The 12,077-nt window shown below is 43.2% G+C and overlaps 1 protein-coding gene across 10 annotated transcripts in view; it reads left to right on the forward strand.

Moving 5' to 3' along the window:
• The window catches only part of RBFOX1 (RNA binding fox-1 homolog 1), a 1,537,420-nt gene that overhangs the window by 1,257,027 nt on the left and 268,316 nt on the right, over nucleotides 1-12,077 (forward strand). The window lies entirely within an intron of this gene.

Consider the following 12,077-nt stretch of genomic DNA (forward strand, 5'->3'; position numbering starts at 1 on the left):
AAATAAAATAAAAGGTGAAGATTTCTAAATTTTCAATAGTATCCAGATCTCATTGCTTTTCTCAAGGAAGTATTTAGTAATTGTTTCAGACCTTTGCTGATAAACTTTCTAACTTAAATAATGGCAAGTGTTTCAATGAAGCTGCAGACAGGTGGATGGATTGATAGATAACTAGAGAGATTAGCAAACATATTGATAGACAGGCAGACAGACTAGAAAGGTAGAAAAAAAAAAGCAACCAGAGAACTAGTAGGAAAATAGCTTAGAATCCAAATATCTAAATAGCTGGGCCATAGCGAGTGTGGACATCGCTGCTCATTCTCTGTACGGTACTGGTCATTGGCAAATTCATTGTTTAACTTCTTTGGACCTAACTTTCATTATCTATAGAGTAGGGAAAACAATAGCTTTGCTGCTCGCCTCCAGAATTGAGGATGACAGTGAGATAATGATAAAATGTGTTTTAAAACATTATCAACTCAACAGACATATTTATTTGGCACAATCAGGAGATGTAACATGCCCAGCTCCTTTCAGATGTTATAACCTAGCACAGGAGGCCTGAAGAGTTTCCAAATTGCATAAAGGAAACTCGATTGTCCTGTTAAAATGGCTCTTGAGAAAGTTTCTACCCAGGCTTATGTCATATCTCAATGAGGTTAACTCTCAAAGACAAAGACATCACGTGTTAATAATACATCAAGCATGCACAAGTGGCTCTTCTTTTTCTTCCCTTGAAAAAGTTCTTATTTTATTTTTGTTGTTTAATGTATTTCATAGATGCAGAGTGACATATTTCCTGGGGTCAGACTGTATTCTAAGTAAAGGTTTCAATAAAATATAGAATGGATTTTTACCAAATTGAAAACTATATATGCGCTATTTCAAAATTCTAGTTGTGATGAGCAAACCTTTGAAAATATGTTTAAAAATTCACCAAGGCTTGTCTGAAGACCAACCTGTAAGGGAGGATCAACTAACTTATTCAGTCCTGGACATCGTTAAATGCCCTGAAAGTGGTGGTTAATAATTTCCTTTTGAAGTGAAAAATAGGAACTATGTTCCCAAGCCCCGTTTATCAATCTTTAATAATTTCAGATTAAGGCATTGTCTTTTGATACTAGTGAAAAAAATCTTTAAAAAGTGGCCTTAAAGAACAATTTTTAAATAGTAATAATCCATCCTCCTGCATTTGAGAATTGCTACCAAGGGATGGGAGAAAATACAGATTCTTGTTCCTCTTAGGCGGCCGAGGTTGGGAAGCCAACTTCAAAGTACCTGAACTTCGGTTGTAGAAAGATGTTCAATTCTTTGGCTTCTACGTCCTTATGAATAATTTGAATATGTGTGTCTTCTAGTGCTAAGTATGTGAGACTTCCCTCTGTTAATTACAGTATTTCAGATGAGCCTAATTGGATGGCCGCTGGCACACAAAATGCTAAATATTTTATATAATGTGACTTGGAGGAAAAGGGAGCCTCCCTGTTTGAGAATCCCAGTGCTTAGAATGTTAGAACTTTGAATCTCCCCATCAACAGCAGAGTCACTGTAACTATAGATAGATTTCAGATCTAATGCCGCCCAACATACAAGCAGGGTCCGTTAAGCAGGGGGACTTGGAGGTATTTTCGGAAACAGTGAGAAATTTGCAGATTTGTTCCTGAAGGAAGTGGTGAGCCTGGAGGTGCACATTCATGGTACAATTTTAGCATGACATGAAGCTTGATATTTGTCTTGGATTATCTGACCATTTCTTTTTTCCCCCCTAGCTTTATTAAAGTATAATTGGCAAGTCGGAGTTGTCTGTATGTAAGGTGTATACCTTCATGTTTTGATAGATGTACCCATTATGAAATCATCATGCCACTCTGAATCCAACTAATATATCCACTACCACTTACAGTTATCTTTTTGGGGGGATAACACTTAAGATCCAGCAAATTCCAAGTATACAATTCAGTTTTGTTAATTGTAGTCACCATACTGTACATTAATCTCCAGAGTTCATTCATCTTGCATAATTGAAACTTTGAACCCCTTGACTAATATCTCCTCCTTCTCTCCTCCCCCCCACCCCCATCCCTAGAAACCAGTGTTGGACTCTGTTTCTGTGAGTTTGACTATTTTAGATCGCACATGTGAGATCATCTAGTAGTTTTGTTTCTGTGTCTGGATTATTTCTTTTAAAATAACGTCCTCCAGATTCATCCATGCCATTGCCATTGCTGGGATCGCCTCCTTTTTATGACTGAATGATATGATGTGTGCACATAACAGAACACACACACACATTTTCTTTGTCCATCCGTCTGTCCGGGGAAATGTAGGTTGTGTCTGTATCTTAGCTGCTGGGAATAAGGCTGCAGTGAACATGGTGACGCAGATATGGCTTAATCCGATTCCATTTCCTTGGGATAAATCCCTAGAAGTGGGATTGCTGGGCCATGTTGTAATTGTGATTTTAATTTTGTGAAGGAACCTTCTCACTATTGTGCATAATGACTGTGCTGTTATTCTGCCAGCAGTGTAGAGGGTTTCTTTTCCTCCACAACCTAACCAGCACTTGCTATCTTTCTTCTTTTTCATACTAGCCCTTCTCGAGGGTGTGAGGTGATAGCCCTCTGTGATTCTAATCTGCATTTATTTCCCTGATGATCGATGATGGTAAGAACCTTTTCACTTACCTGCTGGTCATTTGTGCATCTGACCTTGTCTTAACTCCCTTCCTCATTTTACTGGGTAGAAGTAACATTGAGAAAAGACCTTCTCAGTCAGTAGCTGAAGCTTATATACATACATACATACATATATATATATATATATATTTCTTATGTAGAAACAGAGTCTCACTTTATCGCCCTCAGTAGACTGCCATGGCATCACACAGCTCACAGCAACCTCCATCTCCTGGGCTTAGGCAATTCTCTTGCCTCAGCCTCCTCAGTAGCTGGGACTACAGGTGCCTGCCACAACACCTGGCTATTTTTTTGTTGCAATTTGGCCCCGGGACTGGGTTTGAACCCGCCACCCTTGGTATATGGGGCCAGCACCCTACTCACTGAGCCACAGGCGCTACCCAGAAGTTTATATTTTTAAAGGTCTCTCAAATAATTCTCTGGGGCTTTCTAAAAAAAAATAAAAATGACTTGATGACATTGACTGTGTATGTTTGAAGTGGACATAAGCATCATACATATATAATAATGCCTGTGTTTACCTATCATTAGACCTTTTTCAGAAGCATTCGCAAGTCTTCCATTATATAAACAATGATATTTTCAGTTAAATCATTTTAAAGAGCAAGTAGTATTTGCTCCATTTTGACAGACAAGCAAAACATGAAGAGAGGAATTTATTTAATTTCATCTTGTGGGTCGCTGACGTACCAGGGACAGGCCCTCAAACTTCTGGCATCCACTGTTAGCTGCTCAGAGGTGAGCAATCATAGCTTCCACTAACATTTTCTGGTAGGCGCTGTGTGAAGCAGTTGGCACGCGTGACCTCTGTGGGTAGATGCTAGTATCATTTCTGTTTTACAGTCAAAGAAATAAAGGCTAAAAGAATGTACATAATTTGCACATGAGTCGCCAGGACCCAAACCTAGAAGGCAGCCTGTCCCTCAAGGGTGCTTGCTCCTTCCCCTAGAAAGACGTACTGAGTCTGTGGATTTTGAGAATGCTTTGAAAAATAAACAACCAAGTGCACTTTTTAAATTCTCTGATTCTCTGCTGCCACATCTTTGTCAGGTAAACTACACAGTAGGTAGGTGTTTCACTGAGGCAGACGTGGATGTACGCTGTCTTGGGATGAGAGATGGGTTGATGGGGGGTGGCAGTCCCTGGGTCAACAGATTTTATTCCCGGTAAGTGGATGTGTGGGTGTGGGTCCCTTTTCTCATCTCTCGAGATGATTCTACTCTGCAAGCCATGACGGGCGTCATTTCAGATATGGTAATAACCCATAAGGGTGCGTTTTTAAAGCAGGGCAGTGGTGCGTTTTTAAAGCAGGGCAGTGCACGCCTGCTAGCTTGCAGCGTGATTGTTGAGAGAGCTTTCTGGGCATATCCTAGAGAAAGATCTCCAGTGAGGCTGCAGTTGCAATTTATTTCCTTATCCTAGCAAGAAAGCTCTTGACGATACAGCAGTGTTTGTCTTCTGCTTGATAAAATAGAAAGGGAAACAGGAGAAATGAGCACAGCACAGCACTGATGCCTGCCCAGAGGTGGGGCCTCGGAAGCCCCGCTCCCAAGAAAAACTTTGCCATTAGAAAGGCTTCGGCTGAGATGAGATCAGCAGAGACGCAGCAGCTCACGCCACCGCGCTGTGCAGTTTTTTCCCTGTTCCACCAGGTGTTGCCAGAGAACATTGAGCAGAGCTGAGCTCTGGGCGAAGTGTGTTCCCAGCTGCTCTGGAACGGAGGAACAGCTCCAAAGGCAGCAATTAAATGAGTTATGCTGACGGGAGCAGCCCTCTCCCCTGCACATTTAAACGCACCTCCCGTGCCCGCTTCGTGCCTCACACCTCGAGTCAACACACTTGGACCGTGTTTGGGTCTGCCCACACGCTCTCACTCGGAGGACGAACCAAGCAAGGCTGTGCTGATGTGGGTCTCCCTCCCAGGCCCCAGCTGCACCGCGGTCAGCCTTCATTTTTACCAGGAAATAAACAGTCACCCCAGATGACACAGAGGGCATTCTCTTTGCGGGAGGTTTTGCCTGTTCACTAAAGGCAGTGGTTTCTAACACCTGTTTCCCTGTACCCTGCCCACTCTTCTGTGCCTGGAGCAATGAGGTCACAGGCCTAGATCAGTGGTTCTCAGCCAGGTGTGACTGTGACCTCGGGGTACCTTCGGCCCTGTTGTGAGCCACAGCTGGGGAGCTGAGGAGGGATGGTACTGACGTCTAGGTAGAACCTGGGTGCTGCTGAACAGCCTCCAGGGGACAGGGCAGAAACCCCACAACAGAGGATCATCTGATCTCAAATGTTAGAAAGACCAAAGGTGAGAGACCTCATTCTAGAGAGGAAGCCTGTATTGCCAAGATAAGTGCATTCTCCAAAACACGAACAGAGGTTGTTACAGAAATGCTCATCTGAATCGGGACGCCTACACATTATCCCTGTGCAAGGTAACGCCCCCTGAAAGGAGTAAAAATAGAGATGCCGGTGCTGTGGGCCTGCTACATGCTACATACGTCGTTCTTATTTGTTCTTACTGTTTCTAATCCTTACAGGGATAATGTGGAGGGTGGGACTACTGCACCACATTATACCTAGAAGGGGACCCAGAGAGCTTGCTTTTCTGCTTAGGGTCACCGGGCTACTGAGTAAGGGAATGCTGTTTGATCCCGTCTCTTCCGGGACCATTGTCTCTTCCATTGTCTTAACCTGTGACCCAAGAGTGTAGATGTAAGTTTCTAAAAGAAAACCCATTTTTGAATCATGCTTTTGAGTGAACGGTAAATTAGAGAGGGATGCAAAATACTTAGAAAAAAACAAACAAAAAACAACTTTCCAGAATCCTGAGTTTCCCTCCTTCCAAAATTCCCTGTGTTCCCAATGGCCTTTCGGCCATGTGGTAAACTGTTGCTCAGTGTCTCTGATGTCAGTTCTCTGTCGCTGCTGTAACAAGTGACTCCAAATGTTGTGATTTAAAACAATATAAATTTACTTTCTTATTTTACCTTTTTTTAATATTTAAAATCAGTGTGAGGGTATAAATGTTCAGGTTACATTGTTTTCATTTCTAAGGTTAAGGTCAAGTTGTAGTTGAGCCCTTCACCCGGGGGTCTGGCTGAACACCCTGTGCACTTAGGTGAGATCCCTCCCTGCTCCCTCCCCTCTTCTCCCTTCCCTTTGCTAGACTGTATTTGTGTTCTTTTTTCCCCCCGTGGACATATAATTGTTTATATATTAGATTCATATTAGTATTGAGTACATTGGATTTTTTTTCCCCATTCTTGTGATACTTTACTAAGAAGAATGTGTTTCAGCTCCATCCAGGTAAACATAAAAGATGTAACGTCTCCATGCTTTCTTATGGCTGAATAGTACCCCATGGTACACATATACCACCATTTGTTGATCCATTCATGGGTCGATGGGCATTTGGGTTGCCTTCACATCTTGGCAATTGTGAATCAAGCTTCATTAAACATTCTGGTGCCAATGTCCTGTGGTACAATGATTACAAATTTACTTTCTTACACTTCTAGTGGCAGAAATTTTGAAGTGGCTAAAATTCAGGTATCTGCAGGGCTGTCTCTTCTGGTGGCTCCAGGGTGGAATTTATTTCCTGCCTCTTCAAGCCAGAAGAGGCCACCTGCATCCCCTGGCCCCCGGCCCCTTCCTCCATCTGCAAGACCTTCAGTGCGGCATATTAAAATCTCTCCCTCTGTCTCTGATTTGACCTTTGTTTCTCCTCGGGTCTGTTACAGACCTGATAATCGAGGATAATCTACCCATCTCAAGAACCTAAGTTTAGTCACACCTACAACAGTCCCTTTTGCCAGATAATATGGGGATTCGGATATGGGCATCTTTAGGAAAAAGGACATTATTCTGCCTACTACATCTGTTTCAACTCTGCCGCTGCTAGAGAGACTGGAAATAAAGTAACGGGAAATGTGGGATTTTGTCTTCAGGTGATTGGTATGGGGTGTGTGTGTATGTATGTGTGTGTGTGTGTGTGTGTGTGGTTCAGGGGAGGATCTCAGACACACACAAATATGATGCTGATAAAATTACTCTGTAGCAAGTATGGTTATTATCAGTCACTTTTTATGTACTCAGAGGCTGCTATGGTCCCTGGTAAGCGGCATGGTAGCCTCAGTTTGTGTTTCATGCATTCATTTTCCTAAGAAATGCAAGAACATTTAAAAGAAATAAAGAACAGCTGCATGGAACAGCAGCTGAAATATGCCAACATACCCATTGTGTTAATTGCTGGTGAGACTCACCGTAGCATCATGCCCAATGGACATATCTAGAGCCTACTTAAGTTTTCAATGTGCCTTCTACATCCACGTAGATCCAGTCTCTTCAGTTATGCTCTGGTGCTGTGTGAGTTTTTATATTTCACCAGAGGATGGGCAGACGGTGGCCCTCAGGCCAAATGCGGCCTGCAGACTCTTTTCCCGAATGCTTTATTGGAACACAGCCATGCACATTTGTTTATAAATTGTCAGTGGCTGCTTTTCTGTTACAACAGCAGAATTGAATAGTCGCAGCAGAATGTGGGGCCTGCAACACCTAACATATTTACTCTCTGGCCCTTTCCAGAAAATAAATAAATAAATAAATAATAAATTTGGGAACCTTTTAGACAGTGGGAGACCAGCTCCCTTAGGGAGTACATAGGAAGGTTGATTAAGCAAAAAACCCTCTGGATGTACTTACTTCGGCAGCACATATACTAATATTGGAAAGTCGCTCTGGCTGTCTTGGGTGTCAGAACATACGCAGGCTCTGGATTCCAGCATATGTAGCATCCTCCTATTAATGACCTTCCTGCAGATAATAAGTCTCAAGCTAATTGAGGCAGGCACTCAAATTGTTTAGATCTTTTTTTCTCCCAGCTATGTTTAGTGAGATAAATTGTGCTTCTTTGTGTTGACTTGTAGATGACAGTAAAGCAGAGGAAATTTTAACACAGTGACTGTATTCTTTTTGAAATTAAAGAAAGAACAAAACAACTTAAAATGTGTCTGGGCCCAGTAAACCATTCGGAACAGTCACTGCGTTGAGATGAATGGGAGAAATGGTGCCTCTCTGAAAAGATCCGTAAATATCCTTGCATTATAACGATCTGTTTGATCTGCTGAGAAGAAGTAACTAATTCCTGACACTTTCGCCTCTCCAGACTCTGCCCATCGATCGTACTGGGCATTGCGATCGCTGTTGCTGATAACTGACTTGATAATCTAATTTAATGTGGCTTTATCTTGGTCTAGGTGGGCGATCAAGGCCGCTACCTCTCACAGCGGCTTTGTCCACCATTGACATTTGGGCTGGATAGTACAATTCTGTGTTGTGGGTGGCCATCCTGTGAGCTGTAGGGACGCTGAGCATCCCTGGCCTCTGCCCACATGATACCTGTACCAGTCACTCCCTCCCCATTCTGTTGTGACAACCAAAAACGTCTCCGAACATTGCCATTGTCCCCAAGGGATGGGGAAAGGTCAAAATAGCTTCTAGCTGAGAACTGTGGTTCTAAAGAGAGGGTTTTGGAAGGGCTTACCATCCTTACACGTGAATCATTGCATGTTTTATCCCAAATAAACTTTTCCTCTTTTCCTTCTGCTCAGTTGTTCCCCCCACCCGTCTCTTGGGCTGAGCTTTGCCTAAACATACTGCAAAGACAGGGTCGCCTTGACCTCCACCTTCACCTGATAACCCCAGGCTACGCTGTTGCTGTAAGCCAGAGCAGCAGAGCCGGCCTGTGATTGGGTTCTGGGAGCTGGAGGACCTCTCCGTCTCGGGCTGCTGTGATCACAGAGCCTGCGGAACGAGAGCCTCTCTGATGTGGTCTTATCAGGCTGAGCCTAACGTCAACCCTGTTAGAGGAGCTTTGTCCGAGCTGCCTGTAGCTTTGTTCTGAACCATTCAGTAACAGTTCACTGGAGCAGAAAGAGCCCTGTGAATTGATATTATAAACCCGTGTGCCTGTTTTATTCATTGTGGAGGCAACAGAATATAACGCAAGTATTTATTTTTAGTGGTTGGAGAATGAATGGCATTTCTTTCCCTGTCCCCATCGTCACAGAATGCAGCAAACGGACAAAACAGCTTGAGCCCCCGAACATACGTGATTCCTTTGAAAAGCAATTGCTGATTGTTCTTGTTTCGGTGACTTTGCTCTATCCTGAGCAGCATGTGTGTGCCTTCAACACACATGGATGTGCATGACGTATACGGCATTTGTTTGAATAGTCTTATTTAATAAAGAATCACAGACCATCAAATGTAATCCAGTCACCATGCCTTGGCCTTCTAACCCTGGCTGTTTCCTTCCCTGCCCACCTCCTCAATTTCATTGAAAGTTAGATTTTCTAGGAAAAAAAATTATGAGACTTCATTATGTTCTGTTCATTCTTTGCTTCTGGGTATTCCTGGCTGTGGGTCAGGAGCTATGAAATTCCTCTTTAGTGCCATTGCTTTGATATGCCACTAGCCAGGCAATGAAAAAATCAACTGTGGAAAAATGGAGCGAGGGCAGTGTCTTAAATGAGGCGGGGGGTCTGCTGGAGGAGGCGGGGTTGGAAGTGAGGGATGTCTACTATTGCCCTTGCTGGCGTTTCTCTGGCGGTGGCACCAAGAGGAGGCCCAGAACACAGCTGGATGGCTCCAGGGCCATGGTCACTTCTGTTACAGTCAGCTGCATCTTCTTGGTGTCTTGATGACAATGATGATGATGATGATACATTGAACCATGTGAAACCACTGGCATTTGACAATTATTGATGTATATCAATGTCATGTTCATGTGACTCACCTTAATAATTGTAGAAATAGTAGCCAGTCTGAATCTGGTGATTGCGATCGCCCTAGCACAGTGCTGTGAGCATTGATATCTGTTGGCTCGTGGGACCAAGACCACCCCCCTCTGGAGATACTTTGACTGCTCCCATTTGACCAATGAAGACACTAAGCTATGAGCAGAACTTGCCCAGTGTGGCAAACCTGGGATTAAAACTCAGAAGATTAAGACTCCATCTATTTTTATTAACCCCCAGCCTGGTGTCTTGGTTGGGTAACAGTTTTAGACAGATGTTCATACTTGCCACAGAGGGTCCTGCCTTTTGTCAGGCTCAGGGAACATGAGTTTTTGTTTTGTTCTGCTTTAAACTTGTGTTCAAGTCTCCCTGATTATGATTGGCTCCAGCGATCGGCTAAGAACCTGGGAACGGATGGACTAGTTGCCGTCACATTTGAATGCTAAGAGTAACTGGCCCACAAATTTGCCTTGAAGCTTATGTGTTAAGCAGTAACAATCAGATCTTTTCCTATCAGCTTAGGTGAAACTCTGTGTTGGTTTTCTGAATAAATTATGGAATTCCAATTTTACAATCTTCATCCTTCTCTAAATGTAATCCCATCTTTCAGAGAGGAAGCACAGCCTTAACAGTCTTAGCAAAGATGCTGAACACGGGAAAATAGGAGCACTGTTTAAAACTGGAATGCTGTCTTCCTCCTCAAAACCCGTAACTCCAGACTAATCGTGAAGAAAGGGTCAGACAAATGCTAAGTGAAGGACATCCTTCAGAACACCTGACTGGCAAGGTGACCCGTCCAAACGGGGGACATCTGAGACAGAGTCACAGTGAAGAGCAGCCTGAGGGGACAAACACGTAAGGTCATGTGGTGTCCTGGGTGTGAGTGTGGCCCCAAAAGGGACAGTAGGTGAAAACTAAGGAAATATGAATAAAGTATAAACTTTTTTTTTTTTGAGACAAACTGTCACTCTGTCACATTGGGTACAGAGCTGGGGCGTCACAGCTCACAGCTCAAGTGATCCTCTTGCCTCAGTCTCACAAGTAGTGGGAAATACAGGTGCCCACCACAACACCTGGCCATATTTTAAAGGCAGGGTCTCGCTCTTGCTGGTCTCGAACTCCTGAGCTCAAGCAATCCACCTGCCTTAGCCTCCCAGAGTAGTAGGATTACAGGTGTGAGCCACCATGCCCAACCTTAAAGTATAGACTTTAGTTCATAATAATTTATTAATGCCAGTTCCTTAGTTTTAAAAAATGAACATTGTACTATTGCACAATGTTCTCATATGTAATAGGGCAAGCTGAGTGTTGATTACATGGAAATTCTCTGAATAACTTTCACAGTATTTCTGCAAATTGAAAGTATTCTGAAATTAACATTTTTAATAAAAGGGGAGGGACCTAAACACACAGAAGAAAAAAAAGAAAAAAAGAAAAGACATCCAGATTCCTGTTCATACCATTTCTCACATGATAATACAGAGCATTCTGTTTTAGATTTTTGTCATGCATATGGGACTATGAGAGCCTTTGAAAAGTCCTAGATTATATGGCAAAACTAAATTCGTATGATTTGCTTGAACCTAGATTTTCCCAAACTGATTTAGTTACATACATGTATATGTGTGTGTGTATATATATATATGTATTTTTTTTTAATTTGAGAAGCAGTGGCAGGAAACAAGCTATGAGGCACACACCTCCCTGGGTCTGAGGCCTTTCCTAGCGGTTTTCCCAGGGAGCGCCTCTAGACCACTTCGCATCACTACTTACCTGGAAGCCTCCACTGACTGTTTAGCATCTCAGCTCTGGTCTTCACCCTGAAACATTCCTCTCTCCTGCCATTCTAGTCCATTTTATATCTACTTTTCCTCTGTACCAGTGGGTCTCACACTTCCCTAGGGAGTTTATTAAAACCTAGATGGTTGATCTCTACCCCCAGAGATCCTGACCAGTTAGTCTGGGATGAGGCCCAGAAAAATCTACATTTCTCACAGGATCTCAGGTGATGCCAACACTACCGGCCTGGGGTCCACATTTTGGAAACCACTGAAACTACCCCTGTCGTGGTGAGGACATTAGCTGCCTAATATCAAAAAGCAATCTGAAGGAAGTATTCCTTAGTGGGTGTGGGATTCAAACAGGCTCTTTGGTTTAAGAGCTTGGTCTTGTAACAGAAAGAGTGTTTTCTTTGTAGCTGCATGGAGCAGGGTCCCAGGCAGATCTTCTAAAGTCCATGGACTTGGTTTCTCTACTGTAAAACAGGGATTATCATATTCATGGCTCCTGCTTTTGTGAGGTTTAACTGGGTTTGCGTATATTCAAGTGCGCACAGCCTGGCCCATTGTGACAGCTCAGAAATGATCACTTCCCTAACTCCGGAGAAGTGGTTCTGCGATGTCCGTGACCATCAGCTTCACCTGCAGAGCTCTGAAACTGCAGAGATTCAGACCCTGCTGACTCATCAACTCTGGTCTTGAGATGAAAGTCTGTGTGTTTAACAAGCAATGCAGACGACCCCAGTTCAAGTAGAATGCCTACAATCTCAAACTCTGGTTGTCTACAGGAGATTCATTCATTCTTCATT

The sequence above is a fragment of the Otolemur garnettii genome, unplaced genomic scaffold, assembly GCF_000181295.1.
Source record: "Otolemur garnettii isolate 467f Iridium unplaced genomic scaffold, OtoGar3 scaffold00044, whole genome shotgun sequence".
NCBI lineage: Eukaryota > Metazoa > Chordata > Mammalia > Primates > Galagidae > Otolemur > Otolemur garnettii.